Source organism: Orycteropus afer, unplaced genomic scaffold, assembly GCF_000298275.1.
Source record: "Orycteropus afer afer isolate SDZICR_OR568_19922 unplaced genomic scaffold, OryAfe1.0 scaffold00622, whole genome shotgun sequence".
Classification (NCBI taxonomy): domain Eukaryota; kingdom Metazoa; phylum Chordata; class Mammalia; order Tubulidentata; family Orycteropodidae; genus Orycteropus; species Orycteropus afer.
In genome coordinates, this window is record NW_006922209.1 from 893,769 (window position 1) to 900,547 (window position 6,779).

Here is a 6,779-nt window from a genome sequence, read left to right on the forward strand (position 1 = left end):
AGAACTAAATGGCACCTGGCTACCAACGCCAGCCACTCAGAAAGAGATCAGAATTACAGGTCCTGGATAGAGTGGGAGAAAAATGTGGAACAAAACTCATAACTGTAAAAAAGACCAGGCTTACAGGTCAGATAGAGACTGGTGAAAGCCCCAAAACTATGCCTCTAGTCACCGTTCAGGCCTGCAATCGAACTCGCTCCCCTGGCTTAATTTTCAGCCAAGCAGTAGACAGGCCTAGGAGGGGAACATTAACACCAGAGAGGGACACTCCTTAGAACAATCAACCAGAGGAAGTCCGAAGGGCATCATTTGCTCAGGAAGAAAGCTCAAAGGCAGGAGTACACAGGGAAAATGACACAGGGAAAAGGTAACCACAGGGAGGAGTGGGAAAAGAGTTATTACATTGTGGGGATTGCAGCCAAGGTCATGACACACTGTATGAACTGTAGAATGGAAAATGAATTTGCTCTGTAAACTTTCTCACAAATCACAATAAACAGTTAAGACAAGAAAAAGAAGAATGGAGATGCAGGATGGACAATGCTGTCAGAAGTCATTATGTTGGGATCCAACCAGGATTTCAAAAATCTCTGTTTTTTAAAAAAAATAATAACAATCTCAAAACAGACTTTCTATGCTTCTTAAACTAAACTTAAAAATAGTTAAACTATTCTTTTGTTTGAAGATGACTTCAGGGGATTTTTTTTTTTTTTAAGGTTTAAGGATTACCTCAGGGCCATACTTCCAAGGAATCATCCAGCCTCCATGGCTCTAGAAAGTCTGGAGTCCATGAGAATTTGAAATTCTGTTCCGCATTTTCCTCTTTTTCATAAGGATTCTTCCATAGAATCTTTGACCAAAATGTTCTGCAGTGGTACCATCCAGTTCTTACCGTGGCAAAGGAGGCAATGTTCATGGAGGCAATATTCATGGAGGCAACTGGACACACGTTTCATTTCCTCCTCCTATTCCTGTCTACCCTTCTATTTCTCCAAGTGAATACAGACTAAGTGTTGTACGTTGGATGGCCACTTGCAAGCTTTTAAGACCCCAAGCATTGCACAACCAACTAGGAAGCAGAACAGAAGCATTTAGTATGTTACTAGGCCAATTAATAGGGCTGTCCCGTGAACCAGGACACTTTAACCCCCAAACCAAGGCACCAAATCCCATGGGATGTTTTGTTGCACATAGCAGACTCAGCAGCTACTTTTTTGGGGGGGGATTCAGGGGGTGATCATTGTTGTAAAAATATCTATCACACAACTTTTGCCAATTCAACTTGAGATTTTTTTAAATTAGGTTAAAATGACCAAAGGAAGCAGTTTACAGAGGGAGACTTGCACTGATCTTTTCAGGGGATACTAAGGCAATACCAAAAACACTGTTCTGCTAAAACAGAGGCCAAAAACATAACAAATTAAAATGTTCAACTCTCCCTTTTTTTGATAAACAAGTGAGCAAAGTGCTGTGTTTTGGTTTGTTTGTTGATGATGAGCCTCAGTGCAAGTGACATTGTGGGGGACAATGGAGAACTCCCACCCTCCTTGTCAGAGAGGTGAAGGGCTCGACACTTTGGGAAATTGATTTAATCATAGATAGGAAATTTTTAAAATGCTTATTTTTTCAAAATATTGATATTTTTTAAATTGTGTAATACACACATGACTATTTGTTACACTATTCTCTTTGCCTTATGTAGGTTTGGAAATTCACAAACAAAAACTTAACCTTTTGACTTTAAATTCAGTTACTGCACTCAGAGGTTGAAGCTTAGAAATTAATCTAAATATGATAATAACAACAAACAAACAAAAAAAACCTTTATTCCCAAGATAATTATTTTAACAGGGAATAATAAAAACAACATAACATAGAATATTGGAGCTCTGGTTGGCACAGTGCCTAAGGCATTCAACTGCTAGCCAGAAGGTTACCAGATGAAATACTACGCAAGGGTTTTAATTTATCTTAATAAAAGCTATGTAATTGCATGGAAATACTTGTGATATGGGAGCTCTGGTGGTATAGTGGATAAGGCATTTGACTGCTAATCAGAAGATCAGTGGTTCAAACCCACCAGTTGCTCTGTGGAAGGAAGACTGGGTGATCTACTTCCATAAGGATTTACAGCCTTGGAAACCCAATGGGGGTTGCTATGAACTGGAAACAACTTGATAGCAGTGAGTTTGGTTTTTTTGGTTTGTGATATAATACTAAATTTTTTTAAAATGAGATTTAAAATTATGATCTCCACATTGTAAAAAGAATGCAGATTTTGACTGATGATACTGAGCGACATTTTTCTTGTCCTGAAATTTCCAATTTTCTCTTTCATAAACATTGATACTGTTATCATTTTAATTAATTGTAAACTTGTAACCTGTTCAAAGGAGAATCAAGCAGCAGTGATCTCAGACTGCAGAGTGCATCATTGTGTAGAGTTTTAAAACAAAGCAAACACCTGTTCTGGTTATCTAGGGCCTCTCTGACAGGAATATATACCACAGATGGGATGGTCTTCACAAACAGGAGTTTATTCTCTTACAATTCAGGAGGCTAAAAGTCCAAGTTCAAAGTACCAGGCTCTAGGGGCTGTGTGAAAGCCCCTCCACCTTGGGCTTCAGCTGTGCCTCTTGCTCCCGGTCCACTGGAGCTAGAGGCATCTCTTCACTCTGGTAGCTACTGGCTGCTGAGGATAACAAGCCCAACGTAGACAAATAAAATGGCACGGTCTCAATGTTACCAAACCACACAGCAGGCTATTAATTCAAGTCTGTTTTGAGTCCCAAGGTCAGCAAGCCTGGCAGGGTGCTGAACAACGACTTGGCTATATACAGGGTCCAAGCATGCTATAGGCTAGAGACTATCCCCAAGGCTTCTCCTTATATTCAGGAAGCAGACCACATCCCAAAGGCAGCTACTCAGCTGCTTGTGGTAGATCCCACCATGGAGTTGATGGCCAATCTCATCATGGGGAATAACTACCACCAGCTGCCCAGCCACTCAACCAGGCCCAGCCAAGTTGACATACAAATTTAACTACCACAACACCTTGCACAGAATATTGCCTTAAGAAAAATATTTGTCTAATCAGAACTAAACACACATTTTCAGTAAGAAACATATTCATGGAGGCGTGCATAGCATGTGTGGTAGTTAAGGTTACATGTCAACTTGGCTGGGTCTGGTTTTGAATGTCTGGGCAGCTGGTAGTAGTTATTCCCCATGATGAGACTGGCAATTAAGTCCATGGTGGGATCTACCACAAGCAGCTGAGTAGCTACCTTTGGGATGTGGTCTGCTTACAATATATAAGGAGAAGGCTTGGGAATGTTTAGCAGCCCTTGGCATGCTTGAATCCTGCATGTAGCCAAGTCGTTGTTCAGCAGCCTGCCATGTTGTCTGCCAATCTTGGGAATGTTGATGGACTTGAATTAGTGGCCTGCTGTGTGGTTTGGTAATTTGGGGACTGCACCATTTCACTTGTCAACCTTGGGTTTGTCAACCTTAGCAGTCAGCAGCTGCCTGAGTGAACAGATGCCTCCAGTTCCAGTGGGCTGGGAGCAAGAGGCAGAGCTGAAGCCCAAGGTCAAGGGGCTTTCACCCAGCCCCTAGAGCTTGGCACTTTGAACTCGGATGTCTAGCCTCCAAAACTGTAAGAGAATCAACTCTTGTTTGTTAAAGCCATCTGCCTGTGGTATTTCTGTTAGACCGGCATGAAGTAACCAAAACAGCATGTTTTCTGGTCCTCTCTTCAGTGACAGCCCTGAAGAGATGAAGGTCTGTGGCTGGAAGAGGGGTCCTCACGTAGCAGCCCTACTCTCTGTCATAGAGCCTCACCCCTCACATCCTCATTCCTTCACATAAGAGAACAACAGTTGAATTTGCTTGAATTTTCTCATTGTCACTTGTCACTCATGTCTTAGGGTTCTCTAGAGAAACAGTGAGACACATGGAGAGAAGGTTTACTACAAGGGATGGGCTCACACAGTTGTGGGGGCTGCCAGGTCCAAAATCCACAGGTCAGGCAGCAGGCTAGAGACCACGGCAGGCTTGTGTCCCAAAATCCATAGGTCAGATGATCAGAAAAGTGCAGAGTTGAGAGAGAGAGAGAAAAGGAGAGGGAGAGTTCTGCCAAAATATCCATTGACATTCTGAAGGCCAGCCACACTCTTAGGAAACTCCCCTTTCAACTGATTGATTCTGTTAGATTATATTCTAGAAGGTGATTACAATACATTATGGAACAGCAACCAATCTAGCATTTGGCCAAACCACTAGAAATCCTAGCTAAGCCAACGTGACACACAAAACTAACAATTCTATTTTGAGAAAGTGGAGCTGTATGCCAGATCTCCACAATTTCTTACCATTTGCATCAGCATGTAATAACCACATTGTCATTGTGTTGGTTCCATCTCAGGCAGCCATCCCATAGAGTTTCCAAGACTACAGTCTTTACAGAAGCCCCCTATTTCTTCCCCAGAGCAGCTGGTGGTTGGTGGTGATTACGTGCCCTCGAGTCAGCAGCTGGTAGGTTCTAATTACCGACCTTTCAATTAGCAACTGACTGCTTACCAACTGCATGCACCATCATTGTGTATAACTGAACAAACATGTCTTGAAGTCTGCAGTGTGAAGCAGTTACTCACTAATCATTCCTTAGAACTACCTCCTATTTAGAGTTGCTGGGTGGCAGAAACGGTTGAGCACTTAACCACTAGCCACAAAACCTAGTGATCTGAACCCACCCAGAGGCAGCTTGGAAGACAGGCTGGGCGTCTGCTTCCAAAACCCACAGCCTTGCAGACCCCCTGGAGCAGCTGCACTCGCACACGTGAAGCTGCCATGATTTGCAATCGATCTGATGGCAGCTACAACCTCCTGTGGAATTTTTATTACCCTTCTATTTACTTCCCATAAGGAGCTCTGGTAGCATAGTGCCTAAGGCACTTGACTGCTCACCAGAAGGCTGGCGGTTCAAACCCACCAGCCACTCCTTGGAAGGAAGGTTGGGCAATCCTACTTCCATAGTGATACTGCCTCGGAAACCCAAGGAGGGGTCACTATGAGTCGGGGCCGACTCGACAGCAAACAACAACAACAACAACAACAGAGCTCTGGTGGCTCAGTGTTTAAACCATTTGGCTGTTAACCAAAAGGTCAGAGATTTAAAACCCACCAGCCTCTCCACAGGATTAAGATGAGGCAGTCAGTTAACACAATGATTTAAACAACGCAACACAACTCACTGCCGTGGAGTCGAATCCGACTCATAGCGACCCCTCCTTGGGTTTCTGAGGCGGTGTCACTACAGAAGTAGATTGCCCAACCAGAAGTAGATTGCCCAACCTTCCTTCCAGGGAGTGGCTGGTGGGTTTGAACCGCCAGCCTTCTGGTTAGCAGACAAATGCCTTAGGCACAGAGCTCCCACACAAAGATTACAGCCTTGGAAACCTTATGGGGCAGCTCTACTCTGTCCTATAGGGTCTCTATGAGTCAGAATCAACTTGATGGCAGTCAGTTTGTTTGTAGGGGTACTGGTAGTACAATGATTAAGCACTTGGGGGTCAGTGGTTTGAATCACCACCATTTCCCAGGAGAAAAGACCTAGAAATCTGCTCCCATAAAGATTTCGATTTTAAAGATTAAACCCCATGGCACAGTTCTACTCTCTCCCATTGGTTAGCTATGAATCTAAATCAGCCTGACAGCAAACAACAAAACAACAATGGCAACAACAACAACAGTAGTATCACCTTTTCAGAATGTCATGTCATTGCAATCATAGAGTACACAGCTGTACACATCTGGGGATCCTCCACATCTTTTTGTGTCTTGATGGCCCATTTCTTTTCATTGCTAAATAATATCCCATTGAATGGACGTACCACAATTTGTTTATGCATTCACCTATTGAAGGACATTTTGATTGCTTCCAATTAGGGGCAATTATGAATAAAATTGCTATAAATATGTGTGTGTGTGTGTGTGTGAACACACGTTTTCAACTCATTTGGGAATGAATGACTTTAAGAAAAAAAAAAAAAAAGAAGTGTTCACTCACGTCGTCAAGTCAATTCTGACTCATAGCGACCCCCATTAGGTTTCCAAGGCAGTAAATCTTTACAGAAGTAGATTGCCCCACCTTCTTTCTGCAGAGTGGATGATGGGTTTGAACCTCAAACCTTCTGGTTAGCAGTCAAATGTCTTAGGCACTGTGCCACCAGAACTCCTTAGAGAAGTTCTAGATGATCCTTAATTTTTCCCAGGGACACTGGAAGAGAAACTATTTCTCCAGGTGTTTTCCATAAAACTAAAAGAAGCATTGGTATTCATTAATTTCAACAACTATTTGTTGAGAGACTACTGTCAGGAATTGAATGGTTCAATACTTACCACCCAGGTGAATGATGAATGAGCAGTTCTGTCTTAGACATATCAATGTGAGATACATAGTGATCCAAATAGAGATGGCAAGTAGGCAACTGGATATACAAGTTTGGAGTTCAGAGACAAAGCTAAACTGTAGACACACATTGGAGATTTATCAGCAGTTAACATGTATTTAAAGCCAGAATAAGATGGATCACTTCAGGAAAAAATTAAATGGAACAGGCAAGCTAGGGCCAAAACCCAGCTTGGTAGAAGGTAGAAAAAGTAAAAAGGAGTGCGGTGTAGTAAATTACTTAGTGTGGCTTTTCTACCCATAAGTCTTTGTAAACTCTAAGGTGGGAATTGCTATTAGCTACGGAGGAGATCCTGATTTTAAAGTC